Source organism: Natrix helvetica, assembly GCF_964273705.1.
Source record: "Natrix helvetica genome assembly, chromosome: 3".
In the NCBI taxonomy this organism is placed as follows: domain Eukaryota; kingdom Metazoa; phylum Chordata; class Lepidosauria; order Squamata; family Natricidae; genus Natrix; species Natrix helvetica.
Window position 1 is genome coordinate 145238199 of NC_138549.1, and position 21196 is coordinate 145259394.

General features: G+C 41.6%; 1 protein-coding gene across 2 annotated transcripts in view; it reads right to left on the minus strand.

Moving 5' to 3' along the window:
• EPB41L1 (erythrocyte membrane protein band 4.1 like 1) overlaps positions 1-18398 on the minus strand; it is a 212276-nt gene extending 193878 nt beyond the window's left edge. For both annotated transcript variants that reach the window (XM_081947589.1, XM_081947588.1), the window contains exon 1: positions 18219-18398. The gene's annotated coding sequence lies outside the window, so the exon portion shown is untranslated. The remainder of the gene's footprint in view (positions 1-18218) is intronic.
• Positions 18399-21196: the final 2798 nt, after the last annotated feature.

Sequence of the window (21196 nt, forward strand, 5' to 3'; positions counted from 1 at the left end):
GAAAAGCTTTGATTTTTTCCCCTACCATGGTCCTGATTTTGAATGTATGGAAGGCAATAGGAACCCTCATTAATTACACTAAAATTAGCTCAAAATTTAAATCCCACATTATGGATTTAATTGCCATTAGACCTGAAATGAGTTACCACTATTAAAATTTTATTTTTATTTGGGGGGGGGGATCTCAAAACAACATTTTTCCAGATGTTGAAATGTCACAAATTTAGCTTTTGTGTTAAAGATACATAAAATCACACTATCCAAATGGCTAAGGCAGTAGGAGGCCTATATATGTTCAAAGTAAATAACAAACACAAATGTTAGAAACACAAAATTTGCTTTATTATTTATTCAAAAATTTGTACTCTTAAGGAAAAATAGACCCAACAAATGGCGAGGCACAGCTACTTTTGTCCAGATATGGAAGCTAAGGAAGGCCAGGCCAAGTAAGAATGTGGATGGAGAATACCTATTGTAAGATGAAAGGGCTACACCTGAAGTTTGGAGAGGATAAAAAAGTCACCTAATCTTTGTGACATCCATTCCCTCCATTACAGAGAACGATCATCCAGCTCCTTAAAGGAAGGAAGCATTAAAGCAAAAATGATAAAACCAAAGAGATACCTAAATATAAGCCATGAGAAATAACCCATTTAAAATTGTGCTAAAATTGCTGCATGAGCTGGTTTTTCTTGCCTTTCAGCCCCTTGAAAATTTGTGCCTGAAGTAACAGGACAAGCCCAAAAAGCAAAGCAAAGGAAGATTTTCTTTCAACTGCAGGTAAAATACCCTGAAATGTTACCCCATTGCCAGCCCCATCCACCAGGAAAGAAGGTATGTGACAGCATCATTGTTTTTCAGTGGAATTTTCCCAAGAGTAAACTCGGTAGCTCACATTGAATACAGCAATGGTCCTCTATGGTCAGGACAGCATCGTTTGTGGAGTAGGGGAAGATTGAGTAGAGAGAGAGGAAAATGGACTTTTCATCTTTTCTCAGAATTTTTTTGTTTTTGTTTGTTTGTTTGTCACCTTATCTCGTGGGAAATTATTCAGGAGTTTCCCAATGCAAGCACCTTCTGTGCCTATTAGCATGGAAAGGATTCAGTCAGTAGGCAATAATATATACAGAGGTTTAAGAGCAGTTTTTTTTAAAAAAAATTGGCAAGTAGTAACTGTGAAAGGGATCTTGGAGTCCTAGTGGACAACCATTTAAATATGAGCCAGCAGTGTACAGCAGCTGCCAAAAAAGCCAACACAGTCCTAGGCTGCATCAACAGAGGGATAGAATCAAGATCACGTGAAGTGTTAATACCACTTTATAATGCCTTGGTAAGGCCACACTTGGAATACTGCATTCAGTTCTGGTCAGCACGATGTAAAAAAGATGTGGAGACTCTAGAAAGAGTGCAGAGAAGAGCAACAAAGATGATTAGGGGACTGGAGACTAAAACATATGAAGAACGGTTGCAGGAACTGGGTATGTTTAGCTTAAGAGAAAGAAGGACTAGGGGAGACATGATAGCAGTGTTCCAATATCTCAGGGGTTGCCACAAAGAAGAGGCAAACTATTCTCCAAGGCACCTGAGGGTAGAACAAGAAGCAATGGGTGGAAACTAATCAAGGAGAGAAGCAACTTAGAACTGAGGAGAAATTTCCTGATAGTTAGAACAATTAATCAGTGGAACAGCTTGCCTCCAGAAGGTGTGAATGCCCCAACACTGGAAGTCTTTAAGAAGATGTTGGATAGCTATTTGTCTGAAACGGTATAGGGTTTCCTGCCTAGGCAGGAGGTTGGACTAGAAGACCTCCAAGGTCCCTTCCAACTCTACTCTTGTATTGTATTGTATTGTATTGTATTGTATTGTATTGTATTGTATTGTATTGTATAACTTTAAGATGCGTGGACTTCAACTCACAGAAGCCGGCTGGGGAATTCTACAAGTTAAAGTCCACATATTTTAAAATTGTCAAGACTGAAAAACACTGGATTTACAGGATGATGATTCATCCTAGATGCCATTGCAACTGGGCCTATTACAAGAATACACATTGACTGAAGGCTGCATTTCTTTACCAGAACCAAGCAAGAAGGATACAGCCATTCTTGTCAAAGGGAATATTTTATATGTATCCAAACTCAGGTCTAGATACAACAGTACATTTTTAAAATATGTGCTCCTGATATTTTTCCCACACAGCATTTTTTCTGTTTCACAGATAACCCAAACTACAGTAGCTCTTCTTTATTGTCTAAATCACAATTTGCTGAATTCACCCTGTAAAATCAAAGTACTACCTAATGGTTTAGCACTCTCTTTTCCCTTGTGTAAAATAAACTTCTTTAAGAACACACAAGACTATTTTCCCATAAATATGCAGTTGGAAAAAGAATCATTCATGTGGGGTACATATATTTTTCTCTCTTTGCATGTCTGAAGTACAACTTTCAGACTTGTGATCTTCAATTCCCAGAACTCCCCAGCCAGAGACCCCTACTCTAGTTCAACCACATCTAAGCAAGTGTGCCTACCATGAGTTCTAAGGAGAACCTGAGGGCAGGATGAAATTCAGCAGGTTCTGAGAGGTTCTGGAGAACTGGTAGCAGAAATTTTGAATAGTTCAGAGAACCAGCAAATACCACCTCTGGCTGACCCCAGAGTAGGGTGGTAATTGGAGATTTTGCAGTATCCTTCCCCTGCCACACCCACCAAGCCACGCCTACCTAGCCACGCCCACAGAACCGGTAGTGAAAAAAAATTGAATTTCACCACTGCCTGGGTGGTTTTATTTTTACCATTACTTATATATTTAATTATTAAATGTGTATAGCTACTCAACTCAAGCTCATGACTCTAGACAGGTAACAATATTTTAAAATAAAATTTAAAAAATTAGGTAACAAACCCTAACAACATAAAGAGCCAAGAAAAAACCAGACACAATCAATACAAACAAAATGCAGGATATACCCACACATCTGAACTTCTAGGCTCAACCACAAAATGTGGTCTTCAAAAAGTCTGATCTATGGTGACATGATAGCATGTCTCCCCTAGTCCTTCTTTTCATTATACTAAAACATATGAAGAACGGTTGCAGGAACTGGGTATGTCTAGTTTAATGAAAAGAAGGACTAGGGGAGACATGATAGCAGTGTTCCAATATCTCAGGGGTTGCCACAAAGAAGAGGGAGTCAAACTATTCTCCAAGGCACCTGAGGGTAGAACAAGAAGCAATGGGTGGAAACTAATCAAGGAGAGAAGCAACTTAGAACTGAGGAGAAATTTCCTGACAGTTAGAACAATTAATCAGTGGAACAACTTTCCTGCAGAAGTTGTGAATGCCCCAACACTGGAAGTCTTTAAGAAGATGTTGGATAGCCATTTGCCTGAAATGGTATAGGGTTTCCTGCCTAGGCAGGGGGTTGGACTAGAAAGCCTCCAAGGTCCCTTCTACTATTGTATTGTATTGTATTGTAACTCTGCTATTGTATTGTATTATATCAGTGATGGCGAACCTATGGCACGCGTGCCACAAGTGGCACGCGGAGCCATTTATCAGGGCACGCGAGGCGCTGCCCTGTCAGCTGGCCAGTGCGCATTCCCGCGCTGGCCAGCTGAGTTCACCTTTTTAAAAGCTATTTTTCGCCTTCCCCAGGCTCCAGAGGCTTTATAGGAGCCTGGGGAGGGCGAAAAGACTCTCCTGCCCCCCCCCACGGAGGCCCTCCGGAGGCTTCAGGGACCATCCAGAGGCTTCCCTGATGCCTTCGGAGCGTTTTAAGCACTCCGAAGGCATCAGGGAAGCCCCTGGACGGTCCCTGAAGCCTCCGGAGGGCCTCCGTGGTGGCGAGGGAGGCTCTTTTCGCCCTCCCCAGGCTCCTATAAAGCCTCTGGTGCCTGGGGAGGGCAAAAAAAGCATGTAAAAATGGGGGGGTCATGCATTGTGTGCACATGCGCACTGGGGGGGTCGCGCGTTGCATTATGGGTGTGGCACGCCTGCACACGACCCCCCTGCGCTCCCCCCACTTGTGGCATGCGAGCCAAAAAAGGTTCGCCATCGCTGTATTATATCATGGAAGACAAGCACCAGTACAGAAAAGGCCCCCCTCCTCCTCTGTCCTGCCAATTGATTCTAACATGTGGGACCTGGCACATGCTCCTCTGCTTACTCTAACAGGATGAGTAGTTACAACTGGGAAGAGACAGTTCTGCAAGCAATCCGGTCCAAACAGCTTTAAAGGTAATATTCTGTACCCTGAAATAAATCTGAAAGCACACTGGCAACCAATGTAGCTTGCAGAGTAGATGTTATCACATGTGCCAAACAAAGGCACTCATAACTACTTGTGCAACTGCATTATTTCATCTTGCTCTATGTCAAAGATGTGACAAAGTAGTCCTCAACTTACTTACATTTGTTAAGCAACCATTTGAAATTACAACAGTGCTGAAAAAGTGGCTTGTGACTAATCCTCTCACAATCATCGCATCATCCCTGCAGTCACATGATAAAAAATTTAGGCTCGTGGCAGTGGCATGGATTTATGATTGCAACATTCTAAGGTCACCAGATCACCATTTGCAATCTTCCCAGGGGAGCTTCCAACAAGCAAATTCAATGGGGGGAACCAGATTCACTTAATGACCACATAACACTTAATAATCACTTAACAACTATGGTGATTTGCTTAACAACCATGGCAAAAATTTGGCAAGACTATCTTACTTTGCAAGGGAAGTTCCAGTCTACATTGTGGCCTTAAGTCAAGGACTAGCTGCAATCTCAGAAGTATGTGAAGAAAATGGCTCTGGCTATCAGTCTTCTTATCTCATTAGACTGGGTGAACAAGTGTTTCTTTCATCACTGTATACCTGCTATTAACACCACACCTGATTATCTTTCAAGGCTATTATGTTTAGCAGACAGCTCCCTTTGGTAATAGCCAAGATGAGTTGTCTCTGCCACAGAATGACTAATGACATTAATAATTGTGTAGATTCACACATCTCATGAAACCATGGATTGTGTTACCCACAGTTTGCTGAAAAAACCCCAGTAGCTGAATTCATATAACAAAAGACATTATAGCTTGGCACAATATATGAATGCAGTCTCTAAGAAATCAAATTGTATCAAGCAGTCAAGCTGACCAGTAAATTAAAGTATCCCAGATATTTCAGAGTATTCTAATTCAGCTCTTCCAATTCACCAGCAATCTTTACTCTCCTGCAGAATCAAAGAAATGTTTAAGATGTATAAAAGAGAAAAGAAGCAAGAAAATCAGAAGATACAATACTAGTGAGAGTAAGAGGTCAAAGTCAAGTTACCCTCTATTTGTTCTTCCACAGATCCTCTATTAGAAGCACAAAAGGAAAATCGCGGAAAATCCTGTCCACTTGCTTTCTCCATAAAGTTAATCTGATTGTAACCCACCAAGTTAGAGAGCCAGTTTGGTGTAGTGGTTAGAAACCTGGAGTCTGAGTTCTAGTCCCTCCTTGGGCACAAAACCAGTTGGGTGACCATGAGCCATTCAATCTTGCTGAGCCCTAGGCAAGCAATGGCAAATCACTTTTGAAATACTGCCAAGGAAACTGTAAAGACTTGTCCAAGCAGTCACTAGGTGTCAACGCTGACTTGAAGGTGTGTGCACGCGCGCACACAGACAATACCACCAAGCTGTACACAGCTATCCAGCTATGTATTATAGCAATCCAAGGGCTTTGTCTCCCTGGTTTTGCTGTTTGTCTTGGAATTGCAATCTAAGAGGGATCTGAGTTGAGCCCTGGAGTAGATACTCCAGAACTGTTTGAAGTTAGACTCTGTATGCTAATATGTTTGGACAATATAAAACACAGTTAAGAGATGGCAACTGCAAACATCATTCCTGACTAGATCAGCAATTCTATCTTTGGGGGGGAGGGGGATAGTGATTTACAAAATATCAATCAGACAGTGAAAATATTGTTCAGCATATCATTTTATTTTGATTTGCTAGCAAGCATCTACAGTTTTGATGACAGATTTATCAACACTACCAACTATAGCATGAAAGAGAAATGAATGGGAGAATTCTATTAAATTCAAGCATGATTTTTGAATAAATCTAGCAGTGAAAACATGCTTTGATATTCTCCTTCTACTATAGAGGCAAACAAGCTACCTGTAAATCAAGTAATGGATTAAGAGATTAATCCAAATGGACAACTCAACAATTCAGATTCTTCATTTAGTATTTCTTCACAAATCCTAACATTTTTAGTACATTTAAGCAGCCTAATTCCAAAATGTTTTCACACAGTGGTCTTATGGAGCCTATATGGCTTATTTTTGTTATTTGTCATAGTGCTTAGGCAGTTTTTTTAATTATTATTAAAACCTGTCTGCTTAAGAGCTATTCCAGACACATCTAAAGAGTTTAGCTTCTTGAATCATGTGGCAAAAATATTGCCACACCAGAATTTGTCTGACTCTTAAAAAAAAAACTGAACTCTTCGGCAACTATGTATTTTAATCAATTCTAAACATAGCTGAATTCTATGCTGCTAGAATATAACAGTGTTCCCTGATATTTTCTTCATAATGGGGTTCCAGTTCCCCATAATTCAGAATTCTGACTTTCTGTAAACAAATAGCACCCATTGCTCCTTCATATCAATCTGGCATCTTCTGCCAGTTACATGGGAAGAGTTACATTTACTCAACCTAGTAGTGACAAATATGGCAATCAGAATCTCTGCTCTATTCTGTTCTTAGCTAGTCAGGATAAAAATTATGATTTGTTCACTAAACAAATGGTCGCAAATCGAGGACTACTGTACATTCTTAAGATTCCAGGTTGGGCACTTTAATAATAGCATTATTCCTAGTGCAAACAATGATTAGATGGCTCCATTTGTACCACCTAATGCAATAAAGGAAGACAATTCACTGTAGCATTTCCTCTTTTAACTGCCAAAAACTAAATCCAGTATTGGCTTTTTCAACTGTATTCAATAGAGTTTATATTACATCAGCCATGTACTGATGTATATACTACAGCATTGTTACATCCTGAAATGTCAACACACAAGAGTCTTTTTGAAGCATAGAAAGTAGGACAAAAAATTTGGACAGCCCTTAAGCACAAACATTCAACAATACATAGAACACCTGTTCTGATCTCTTGCCAGCAGAAAGGATAGGGCTTCCCACTTTAAAGTGAGATTTTAAGATTTGAGTACACTTCATAAAATAATAGGAGGTGGCAATAGACTATTAAATCCAACCCCTTGTTCAGAGCAAGAATCTAAATTTAAATTTCTAGCAATGCCTCTATCCAAGGCCCTCCTGATTTACCAAACCCAGGGATGGGGAGAAAAAACAAAAACGTGCATAAATCTAGAATGCCCAGATTTCGTCTCAGGTTTTTCAGTATTGATAGCACCTGCTACCATTAGAAATAATAGCAAATCAATGATACATCTAATTAGAGCACTTTCATTGCTTCCACTGTTCATTCAAATGCAAGGCCATCCCCAAGAACATAATCAGAATTGGCAATGCTGCCTTTTCAACAACAGCATCTATAACTCTTCCGCTTTACAACAACCCCTGAAAATTATTGGATTTTTAGGCTTGAAATAATGGAGAGGGGGAAATAAGGAACCCAGCGCTGTTTTTCCCCACCTCTGCCTTCAGAATTCTCATCCCACCACCAAATCCAGCTGCTTTTCCACAAACAGCAGATGTAACTGGGTTCCCATCTGGCTGTATCTATATGAGCCAGTAATGTTTTTCACAGGCATTATTTGCAAGACATATTCTGAGAGATCACACTGAAAAATATGCATGGGTGGGATCTTCCCCTCCGCCATACCCAAACTTTTCATGAAATGGCTCTGTTCTCTTCTCTCTCACCCCCTCTCTCTCTCACACACACACACACACAAACACACACCACAAATGCAAGTCCTTTCAGAATCCTGCAGGAAAGAAGGAGGGGAAAAACCAAAACTAAAAATATCCACTGCTAGGTGTTACATTAGAAGAAGACAGATCATAAGGCAGGATGGGTCATGAATTCATTATGAACTCCTAATGAAGCTTCCAAAAAAAAACCCCATGAATCTAAAAGGGAAGAGGAAAAGAGACAGGGGAAAACATGAAGGAAAAACTTTTTCTTTCCTCATGAAAAGATCCATCCACATTCTCAACTCATGCACAGCAGACTTGTATGCCCTGCATTTTTCATCTTATGTGTGACAGAAACCAACTTATATCAAGTCCTCAGTACCAGAGTGTTTATCAGGTATTATACCCCAGCCATTTTTCTCCGGTTTATGTTTAATCTAAAGTTAAATAAATGGAGGAAATAGAATGTTACAAAGCATTAGACTCAAGCATAATCTATATTTGTAGTGATGCTTCCATTTTTTGCTCTACCTCATCCACAATATATTTGAGATTTCTTTAAAAAGAAGTCAGCACCCCCATACTGTTTGGAAATGTGTACCTTAAACAAAAATAACTGAAATTAGCAGGGTAGCTACAAGTATGGTAGTTTTTGACTTATAACCAATCATTTAACATTCATTTGTAGCCATAATGGCCTTCAAAAAAAGATACTTATATAACCCTTCCTTAAATTATGACTGCCGCACCTTCCACTGTCACATGACTGCATTTCAAGCACTTTGCAACCAAATTGTGTTTATGAGTGCTTCCTTGGTCATGTGATGACAATCTGCAAAAAAGTTTTACTGCTTTCTAGCAAAAAAAAAAAAAAATCCCCATTCAGAATGGGTGTGTTTAACGACATGATTCATTTAACACCTATATGATTCCTCCCACCCCACTCTTCCCCTCCCAGGAGTCCCCATGTGGTCCATTTTGGATGCAGGTAAGTGCAGGGCATGCGAGGAGGCTCAGGGAGGGTAAAAAACGGGCCTACCGGAAGTTTGGGAAGCCCATTTCCAGCCTCCAGAACCTGGGGAGACAGTTTTTGCCCTCCTGGAGGATTGAGGAAAGCTGGGAGCCTGGGGTGGGCAAAAATGCCCCCTCCACCATGGTGCAGGAGGCCGACTAGGCCACACCCACCATGGCCACGCTCACCCAGCAACTGGGTACAGAACCCCTAGCTAAAAATTTTGAAGCCCACCCTTGGATACATCACAGGCCACACCCATCCCAGTTCCGGAAAGGCAATAAAAGTCACAATACATCATGATCCAGCCTGTGACATGATCGAGTTTGACATCTGTGCTTTATGAGCATCCTAAAATTAAGCTAGTTGCATGGTGCCTTAACCTATGACAACAGCTTACAACTGAAATTTGAAGCTTTGTATTATGACCATAGTAGTCATAATCCCAGGAGGACAGCTCATCAGATTGCCTTTTGAATAATGATTATATTTGTGTGTGACCATGTCACAGGGGCAACCATTTTATGAATATGGCTATAATATCCTTCAAAAATTCCCCCAAAAGCTGGAAATTCCTGCAGGAATTAACAGAGAGTGATGAGATTACTGTACACTCTAATAACTCATTTGGCACTGGCTACCAGACTAAAGAATTAGGTCATCTGAAGAATTCACTTTGTCTTGTCAAAATGGAATTCTGAATAGCAGCAACCCCGAGGGAGCCTTTCCAAGATCCAAACTGAGTTACAGTGCAATATACATTGATGGCATGATGTATTACAGGTAATCCTCAACTTACAACCACAACTGGGGCCAGAATTTCCATTGCTAAGCAAGGCAGGTGTGGAGTTGTATAGGATTTTATAACCTTTTTACCATAGTTATTTAGTGAATCACATGGTACTTACTTCCCCCATTTACTTTGCTTGTTGGAAGCTGGCTGGGAAAATCACAAATGGTGATCACAATGACCACGGGTTGCGTCATAAATACATGCTGGATGCTAAATGCCCAAATTTTGATCATCACACACTCATGAGGATGCTGCGGTGGTTGTAAATGCAAAGACCATTCATGTCATGATTTTCAGTGCTACTGTAACTTCAAATGGTCACTAAACAAATAGTTGTAAGTCAAGGGCTACACTCAAGAATTGTACAATGCATTGTACTATATAGTTGTTCATTAAACAATCCTGGGTACACTACTAATGTGCTTAAACCAGGGGTGTCAAACTCGATTTCATTGAGAGCCGCATCAGGGTTGTGTTTGACCTTGCAGGGCCTGGGTGGGTGTGGCCTGGGTGGGTGTGGCCTGGGTGGGCATGGCCAGCTTGACATCACATGTGTTGGGGACGTCTGTGGTGGCCCGAGCTCCGTTTTCAGCTGCCATGGCTTCCTACAACCTTCTACCAGTGAAAATGGAGCCCATTTTTGCTGACAGAAGCACCATAGGCCCGTCCTTCACTGTTTCTAGGGCAGCCCCATGGGCCACATCTGTACCCCATGGGCTGGATCCGGGCCCCTGGCCTTGAGTTTGATACCCCTGGCTTAAACAGTCCAGGCAAGGGTCTGTGAGCATTTACTTTGTTTTTATAACTTATTCACACATAAACTGTTTCCAAAAAATTTTACAGATGCTTTTATAGAGAATATCTTAGAAACTACATGGTAAAGAAGGGGCCCAGATGTTTTTGCTATCCAAAAAGGACTTCCATGCTTCTTACTTCCTTACTCAAACAAATGCATGGGAGCACTACAGGTAGTCTTTGGCTCACGACCACAATTGAGCCCCAAATTTATGTTGGTTGAGTTTTTCCCCATTGATGACCTTTCCTGCCACGGTTGTTAAGTGAATCATAAGTTGATTCACTTAAGTTAGTGATAAGTTAGTCACGCGTTGTTAAGTGAATCTGGCTTCCACATTGATTTTGCTTGTCAAAAGATTGCAAAAAGGTGATCACATGACCTTGGGACACAGCCACCAGCTGCCTAGCATTGTGCCAAAAATTTTGATCAAATGATCATGGGGCTGCTACAAAGGTCGTAAGTGTGGGAAATGGTCATAAGCCACTTTTTTCAGTGCTGCTGTAACTTTGAATGGTCACAAAGTGGAAAATTGAGGACTAACAGTACTGAAGTACTGATTCATAAGATGAAACATATCATTGGTCTCTATGGCTATAAAAAGAGAGCAGACCGAACCATCTCCTCCCTCCAACTCTCTGCACACGTATCCCTTCCTCCACCACCCTATTTCTGCAAGCAAGCGTTTATAAAGATTAACATTGGGGAGAACATTGTTTGAGCAGCAGATTCTCTTTCTTCTGCTATACAATGGGCACCCACAGACAGACAGTTCTGGGGCTGCTCCGCTAAGTCTAGCAGATGAATGCACTATTTGCACTCTCATATAATTTTATGCAGTGGCAAACTTTATGAGCAAGCCGTATTAGACATGACAGTTCAGTAGGGATGTTTCGTCTATTTTACTCTGATGTGAACATTTCAAACAATCACCCCAGAATGTGGGGCTCCAACAGCAATTCTTCACTTGCATAAGCAAAGTAAAAAGGAGCAATAGCAGGTATACAAACATGGTTTTGTGAATCTGTGAAAGTTGGACCATAAGAAAGGCGGAGCGCCAAAGAATTGAGGCCCTTGAACTACGGTGCTGGAGAAGAGTCCTGCGAGTCCCTTGGACTGCAAGGCGGTCAAACTGGTCAGTCCTAGAGGAGATCAACCCTGACTGCTCTTTAGAAGGCCAGATCCTGAAGATGAAACTCAAATACTTTGGCCACCTAATGAGAAGGAAGGACTCATTGGAGAAGAGCCTAATGCTGGGAAAGATTGAGGGCAAAAGAAGAAAGGGACGACAGAGAATGAGGTGGCTGGATGGAATCACCGAAGCAGTCATCGTGAACTTAAATGGACTCCAGAGGATGGTAGAGAATATAAGAACACCTAAAAGAAACACAGTGTAGAGTTCTTTAAAGTTATAGCACACCAAAGAATCCATTAGAGATATTCAAATAGATGCCCAAATCTAAAAATCCAACATTACCCCAGAGGCAGAAAAATATTAACCTTTTCATTTCACAAATGGTAAAAAGCAAAAACAAGGTGAAATCGTACAGCTTGCCAAATTTGAAGAAAGAGACCTCAAAGCCAATGCCTGTAGCACCTTAACTTCCAGCCCGCTAGCTGTGACACATCAAGAGGTGTTTTCCAACAGCTGGAATCAGAAGTACAGCTGCAAATGACATTTATAGTTTAAAATAATGGGGAAGAAAAGAATACAAGGGAGCGGTCTCTTGCCAACGGATCAAAGGGACATGCCTAGCAATCTCAGCTTTAATCACGGCAATAGAGTCTCACTGAAACTGATGATGCAAAATTCTACTTTTTCATTAGGAGAAGTCTTGGGAAACACCAAGGTCAAGAGAGAGAGATGCACAGAGATCACTGCTGTTCCGCACAGGGGGGTGGAAAAAAAGGAAGATACTCTTAATTCTCATCTCTTAGAATCAAGGGCTTTATCAACCAGCAATTTTCACAAACCAATACAGAAGCAGCCTGCAGAGCACCCGGCATCAATCCACCCCTTTCAAGATGTATGCATACTCACTGCAGCAGTAATTATTATGAATGTTTCATCCCTATTTATAGAATATGTCTGATTTAATGCCTCCATTACTATCCAAACTTGCTGTTAAAGCAATAAATGGAACCCAGCAATTGCAGACAAGAGCTGAGAAATATTTTGCTGCCATCAATAGTCCCACTGACAAAGAAGGCAAAAGGGAAGCGTGCACACACACATTACATGGAAATATAAATCTCTGGGGAAGAGAAAGCACGAGTACTGCTTACTGCAGCAGCTCCTATTCTTCATTCACAACAAAAGCAGTGAAGGCAACTAGGGACAGAATTCCATACATGCAGAAACTATCAAAATGCCTCTCTCTCTCTTCTTTTTTTTTAAATAACCAGAACAAGGAAAGAAAAAAAAAGTATGCATTGGGAAGATTTCTGAGAATCTAGGTAGTTTATATATTGACTTTTAAAAGCAGATATATTTGTATGTTGCCCAAAAACATTGCTATATAGGAATTAGGAGTGACAGGTAGAATAATCCAGGTGTTTTGTACTACAGCTTCCATTGTTTCCACCCAATGCAGCTAACAAACCTGCTTATTAAGTACAGCAGAAGCTATATAGTCTGACATCTCTGACTGGGGAAGGCTCTTTCAGAGCAGGCCTGTATTATGAAAAACTACCACCAAGGGCTGTCTTTATCCAACAATACTATGCTAAGAGTGGAACAGTCAGAGAATTGTACCTCAAACTAAAAGCAATGCATCTCCAGAAGTGTATTTACAAACAAATACTCTGGCTCCAGATTACCAATGGCAAGTAGAAGAAAACAGCAAGATGTCTACTTCTGAATCTGCAAACTATAACCAGATTGTTTTCTTCACCCAAGCAGTTAAGCATTATCTATTCTAAAGACCAAAAAAGTTGTTGCTACAAAAAGTGTTACCATAAAGCCTTCTTGCAAAACGATATTACTGTACACCATCTGAAGCAGAGAAAAGATGGGACAGTAACTATTAGTTTTCAGAAAACAAAAAGAAAATGTGCCATGTGATCAGGTTATTCAGTAATATCAAAGGAACATTGGGCACCATTTACAAGTGAATGCACAACTCTTAACAAAATTGTCAATCCATATCTTTTTTTTCTAAAAAAAAAAAAAAAAGCTTTTCATAAGTCTTAAAATAAGCTCATAGACATTAAAGGAAAATGAGGAATCAAGGACAAAGCCAGCAAGTAGATCAAAAGCAATCAAGCCACACCCAAATGCCCACTCAGATCAATACTAAAATTGTAAATTGTAGCTGTTTACAAATAAATGATGCTGAAACCCAATATTTCTAGCTAATTGGAAGACAAGAGAAATTATGTCACTTTCATTAATTTAGGTTGTAATCTTAGGCACACTTGTACTAAACAGCACAACTTATTTTTTTTAATAGCTATATATAAAATATACTACCATACATGAAAAATATACAGTAGAGTTTTTCTGACATTTTTTTTACAGGTAACTGCCCAAACCTATTTTTTTCATGGCACTGTCTTGCCTATAAGAAAGTGTCTCATTTTTCCAAGTCAGTTAGGAAACTTCCTCTTAAAGATATCAGTGATCCCAGATATTTAAATCTGTTATCTTCCTACTGCAGAATCAAAACTGAGACCATCATGTCCTTACATTAAAACAAACACAAAGACACCTGGACTGAAGGTACAACTTCAATCATAATTAAACATACTCCCTACACCTACAGCAAACAAAGTTGCAAAAACTACAGAGTATGGAACTTGATGAAAAGGGAAGGTAACTAGTTAAAGAAATGGGATTTTAAAAGGCATGCCTGCCTTTAATCTTCCATGGTATGCTGTAATAAATTTGGAAATGAAATCTTAGAAAGCATACAGCAAGGAAAACGTTTGAAATGTATACTTCAAACTATATTATATAATAAAAAGCAAATGTTTTGTAAACATAAATGTTAAAAGAGGAACTTCAAAGTATATTGCCTATGTTCGTGAAACGTTATAGTTCTTAGGAATCCACAGTGCTATCACCAGAATCCAGATTTTGATATATGATTGTATTGAAGAAACCAACAACAAAAAAGAATATGAGGGGTTGAGATGTTGTCTCAATATTACTGTCTCAATATTCTTTATTTAACCACTGATGCAAGCTAAACGTCTGAAAATCAGCAGGCCTTGTGTTAATATGTTATGCTGAAACAAGGATCAAAGTGTAATTCTTCAGCAATAATACAGCAATAGCAGCTAATTTTCCTGCACGCATATATATGCACATACATACCTAGTACATTAGCACTGATTATGTTATCTAGTATGGGTAATGAAATTGTCTGCAAGAAAACAACCAAGCTCAGAGAGCATCAAGGACCCCCTCGTAATACCAAGAATTAATGTTTTCCCTTACTCTATTTACATGTTTTTTTTCTTTACTCTATTTACATAAACTCCAGGGATTCTAAAACACATCCAAAATTCACAAGTCATTTTCCACATGGTCGCTTTTCATGATACCAAATGCTGCCGACTCAATTTCCTTGCTGATCTTTTGTAGGTTTCATTCATTCATTCTTTCCTCTGTATCATGAATTGCATCAATAAGAGGCATGAACTTCTTGCACAACATCCATACAAAATAAAAACATTAACAGGAGAAACAATTGAGAATACATTCTCAAACAAACACATGCTGCAGAAAAATCTAATTTCTGCCTGAGGGCTCAGAGATTTAGGTCTCTCCAAGAAAATAAATGGAGATCATCTAGAGTTCAATAAGCTCCTAGATACAAGATGGAGCCTCTGGTGCTTCAAATGGCAAAATGCAACAGGAAGGGAGGAAGGCATGAATTGCCATTTACTAAGCAACTTACCATTTTCTTTCTTCCCACAGCACAAGCCTCCAAATGTGTTCTCTGGCAGAACACAGTGAGTAATCTACTAGAGCTGATCTGGTGGTATTGCCTTCATCAACTCACATATCAAAGCAAGATTTCCAACTGCATCTCTGCTTTTTTATATAGAAGGGAGGCTGAAGCAAAGGAGTCAGCAATTTTTGTTTTAGGGGACAGTGAATAACAGGAGCTGGCACTTTTCCTGTCCTCTCTTCCTTCTGTTAATTCTACAAAAATCAAAACCTTAATTATCACAAATAGACCCTGGTTTCTACATCATTGGAGCAAATCATTAAAATAAAATAATCCTATGCACATGTATAATGAGAAATATTAAGTACAATAGATTTTTTTCTCACAAGGGTCCCTAGGATTTCAATTTAAGGCTGCAGTCTTATTGAAAAGAAAAGAAATTCAACAGGGTATTACATCAGGATAAGCAATCTTAGGCTATCTTAATGTTACTCTAATCTTCATTAATCTTAGTGTTCCTCCTGTATCCAGCTTTTCCTTTAAGGATTTTACAACCAAAAGAGAGGCAGGGCTGTTAATATTTAACACACATTACAACCGGTGTTATAGCCAAGCTCTCTCAGAGGAGGAGGGTGACCATTACACTATTTAAAGGGACCACGCAATTTCCCAGAATTAAGCCTAGCTATCCATCAAAAGTACACAAACGTCCAACTAAAAACATCCAACCTTAGGAGGAAAAAAAACGCGTTCGTTTCCAAAATGAGACGATTAATCGAGAACTGGGCTAAAAGCTCCGGGACAGATCACAGCTGCTCACCGCGGCCACCAAAGTGCCTGGAATTTGGGCGTGGCAGCCACTTCACGTCTCTCTCAGCTACAGAAAACGAGGAATTGGCTTCCGACGCTTAAACAGACCTGGGAGCCACCCGCCGCTCACACACCTGCCCGAGACTATCCAAACCACAAGGAAGAGATACATACACAGCTATCCCGCCCAACGAGGTTGGCCCCGCAGCCTCTCTTTTTCTTCGGCTCAACGCAAAGCTACGCAGCTCACATCTGAGAAAAAGTAAAGCCCTGGAGAAACCGCGGGAACCCTTTTAAAAACCTTTTTTCAAGCGTCAGCATCAAATCTCTCTCCTCGCCGACTGTCAGCTCTGAGTTGTCAAGACCGGCCTCGCATCTTACACTGGAAAGAGGGGGGGGGGGTATTTTTGTTGTTGTTGTTTCTTTTGGAACAATGAAAACTGAACGCCCCTCGGGCACCAGCTCCGCACCTTTCGAAGATTTGGAAAAGGAAAAAAAACGGCGGGGACCCCCAGAGAAACACAGCTGCAGATGAACAAGGCGCGGTTTGCCCCCTGAACGACTTTTTCTGGGAGTAAACTCACTGAAGCCACCAAACAGCTGGCGCGCTTTCTCTCTCTCCCTCTCTTTCTCCCTTTCTTTCTTTCTAAGCCAATTTGCCTTTTGGCTACTCCAACCCCTACCTAAAAAAGCCTCCAGGTTTTAGAGGCTAGAAAAACACGAATTCAACCGGGAGGAGGAGGAGGAGGAGAAAGACAGCGTTTCGGTTGTCAAGGAGGGGTGGGGGCTGTGGAGGCGGGGGGGGGGGAGAAGAGAAGTTCAAGCAGACTTTAAAAACAAAAGGTACTAAGGATCAACAGGGCACAAGGAACACCTGAATGCCCGGCCGCGATTCCCTCTCCCCACCCCACCCCCCAACCCCCCATTTCCAACAACCGGCAGCCAATGAAGGCCGAAGACGCGAGGGGAGCAAGAGCGCTGATTCGCCGCGCGGAGGAAAGAAAGAAACACACCCCTCTCTCGGGGTAAAGGGAGGAAGATGGGGGCGCCGCGCAAGGCGAAGGCGGCGGGAGATGAAGAAGCGGGAGGAATCCACGAACAATCGCAGCGCGACTAAAGACGAGAAGGGCGTGGGGTGGGAAAGTGAGGGGGGGTTGAAACGGAGAAGTCGAATTTGGGGTAATTGGGCGGGGGAGGCGCGGGGTGCGCGGGAAGACCCCTCCCCCTTTTCCCGACCCCCCCCATCCCCGCGCAACGCCGAACTCTACCGAGACCCTCCACGTGATCTCGCAGCCTTGCGAGCCTCCGGCGAGACCGCGGCCGGCCGCCCACCCGCCCGGTTGGGGCGTCTACCGATTTAGCCCCCGTCAGCGGCGGTGGGAAGGCATGCGAAGTGAGAGGAGAAAGGGGGAAAGCCCAAAGGCAGGAGGTGTCATGGGGGAGGGGGGGCTTCCCTTCGGGGGTGGGGGTAGGATGAGAGGGGAGGAATCGACGCCATGGCTAACCTTGTTCTCTTTTTTTTTTCTCCCCCCTGAGTAATCCGGAGTCAAGACGTGTCGCTGGCCGAGGAGAGGTTCATCGGACGAGGACAATCAAAGGCTGCTCCGAGCCTCCTTTGCAATAAAAAAAAATTACAAAAAGAAAATAAATGGAGGCGGGGTGGAACAATGCAGCGCCTTGCTCCCCCCCCCTCTTCTCTAGGTGTAAGGGGGCAAAAAAAAAACCCGTCCCTCTCCTCGGAAAGCGGTGGTGGGGAGGGGGGAAAGCAAATAGTAATAAGCTGCAGCAGCAGGGAGTGAGCTGGAAGGCGGGAGGGCTGGGAGCTCAGCGAGAGAGGCACGTCACGAGCAGCAGAACCAGCCTCCGAGGGAGAGGAGGAGGAGGAGGAGGCGGGGGTGGTAGGAAAAGAAAAGGACCGTCTATGAAACCGAACAGCCACTACGCGAGCTGCAACCGCCAGGCTCTTAACGAGAGTCGCCTCCGTAGAAGTCAATTCGCAGACGATCGCGGAGCAGCCCCACCTGTTTACAAACGAAGGGCATCCGAAGCGGCTCTGTCCAGCCTTTTCAGGTGGTATCCCAGGTGAAAAACAAGGAAGCGTCTGTCTATGCTGGGATCATAATTCGATTCCGGGCTAACCCGCATTGCTTCCTACCGTAGTAGCCCTTTTTTTCCCCCTTCCACTCAGAGAGATGGAAATCTGGTAAGCCCGCCCACAGCAACGCCCGTCTCATTGTTCCGTAAACCAAGGTGAGCGCGAGGCCACGCCCCGAAATCACACACCGTCCTTGGCTGCTGAAGTCAACTTCGGATGGGAGGGGTGTTTTTTGTTTGGTGCTGCCAGCATGTGGAAGTCTTACGACTCTCTGAGGTTCTATTAGGCTAACCTTATCCGGTCGTCATTGCTTTCATATGGCTTTTCTCGACACGTGAAAATGCCCTATACTATAGCGTCTGTAGAGGTTGTATGAAACCTCTTGAGTTGTTTCTCGTTTAGGAATTTAAAAAAACAAACAAACAGGAGACATCTATAATGTAGGGAGATTGTCCCAGTTCACACTTAATCAAGAGGGAATGGGTTTTCTTTCCAAAATGACAATTGCTGAAAGTTTATCAGAATAAGACAAGCAGATATGATCCTTGCAGCCATTCGAAGACTTTTCTGATTTAGATATTATACTTTTTAAAATAGTTTGCTTTAAAGGTAACACAATACAGCCCCTTTAGAGTTTTCAATCCCTGTTAGCAATAGTGATTAGTGGACATGAATATAAATGCACATTGAAACATTGACAATACATTTCTTATCTTTCAAAAGGGGCAGAAGCATATTGCAGGTTTAGAGATACAATAGTAGTGAAATGGCTGTTGTTTGTAAAGCAAGCTCAGTCTAGAAGGGGAAAGTATTTCACTCTGAAAATACAATCATACCATACAAATGTCAGTGGTCTCCATAGCATCCCTAGAAATGCCAATAAAGAGCAAAGGCAACTGAAGAGTGTGGGCAACTGACAGCTGTGTGACAGAGCCATGGCCATGACATTAACTCAGCCCCTGTTTATGTGACATACGCACCTATGATTAATTAAATCATGGTTTCCTCAAGTTTTCCCACTTTTCTGAGATAACAATGACATGCTGAACTCTGCAATAATCAAATAGACTGGATTTGCATAGCTAAAACATGATTTAGTTATTTGTGTTCTGTGTGTCATGCCAACACATTCTCTACCACAAAGTCAATGCAAAGAATTGGGTAACAGCGAGGGCATGACTATGGAACATTCCTTGTCATACGTGCATAAGGGGGGGGGGGGTTCAAATTTTCCCTATCAGCAATGGTTCTTCACATCTCGCCCAAATGGAAGGGTAGGCGAAAGGTAGCCTTGAGTTAGAGCCTGCAGAACAGTCAGAGAGGGCTTGGATGGCCATTAATTCAAATTCACATTGGATCTGAAATAATTTTCCTTTCTCAAAAAGATGGAAAGGAAATGCATGCTGGCCCCTATAATAACAGATCGGAAATACTGCTTGGAATCAAAGCATTGCCTACACCTATTCTCAGATATAGATTGAGAAGGTCTACAACAGCATGCAAGGAGCTTTGATCTTTAATCATCAAAGTCTCCAATGGCCCACGGCTTGGAATACAAAGAAACTCTGCTCAGAGGGTGTACTGAATGCTTTGCCTCTATGAGAGACTTTGAATTTTCCCTTACTGCTGAGGAAGAGTACAGCTTGTGTAACTGCAAGCTATTTACATAGTTTGAATCCATATTTACAATTTAGGATTCCAATAGGCCTCCAAAACAGCCCCCATTTTCATACACTTATCAGAATGTTATAATTTTGATTAGTGCTATGTTCTCTTGCCTATCTGTATCTCCTGCCTTTATTTTATATAAATAACTCAAAGCAGCACACATTCATAGTACCTCTCTCTTCGCCTATTTTCCCCACAACAACAAAAATCAACCCCCCCTCAGGTGGGTTGGGCTGAATGAGTGACTGGCCCAAAATCAGCCAATCAGCTTTCATGCCTTAAGGCAGGATTAGAACTCACAACCTTATGGTTTCCAGGCCAGCACCTTAATAACTATGCCAAACCGGGTCTCTTTTGCATTGATTTGAATTCATTTTGATATACAGCATTTTATTTTTCTTTCAAAGAAATCTTTCAGGGTGAACATATTTGTGGGTTTAAGAAGCACTATTCAAACATTTCTTATTTTTCTATGTAATTTACATAAATTATATAGCAAACAATCTTAAACCCAATAAAAGAACTGCTAGAACTGAGGTGCAGTGATCTGGTGAGGAAAAGATAGCCATGCAGATGCAACATCATTACATATATTATAGTTGGCAAGTGATGCAACTGAGTTGAGGTCTCAATCTTCCTTTTGCCTCAGGCTCTGGGTAAACAGGTTGCAGTCAGTGCCATTGCTCTGGGGGGAATATTGTTAATCTTACTAGCAACAAAAAATGAGCTTCTAAAAGATGAGTTTGGAAGAATCTAGTTTCTGTATGAGATTAATGTAAGGTATAAAGCTGAGAAATTTTCCTACCACTAAAGCTTTGTGATTGACAACTGAAAAAGGGTTACCAAGAAAAGGAAAAAATGATGGCGTAATACAGATTATTTTCAGGAAAAATATGCAATCAAGAATTTTACTGGTTCACACTACATAGAATCATAAATATGCATTCTTCGGTTTTGATCATAGCCAACAACACTGTTTAACACAGTGGTGGAACTGGTAGTTTTTTACTACCAGTTCTGTGGGGATGGCTTTGTGAGCGTGGCAGGGGAAGGATAGTGCAAAATCCCCATTCCCTCCCCACTCTCAAAATTTCCGTTACTGGTTCTCCAGAACCTGTCAGAACTGGCTGAATACCACCTCTGGTTTAACATCTCTAAGTACTACTGCTATACAAATTATCAGTTATTTCAATATGATGTGTTTTAGCAAATCATAACAGTGTCATATTGTGAACC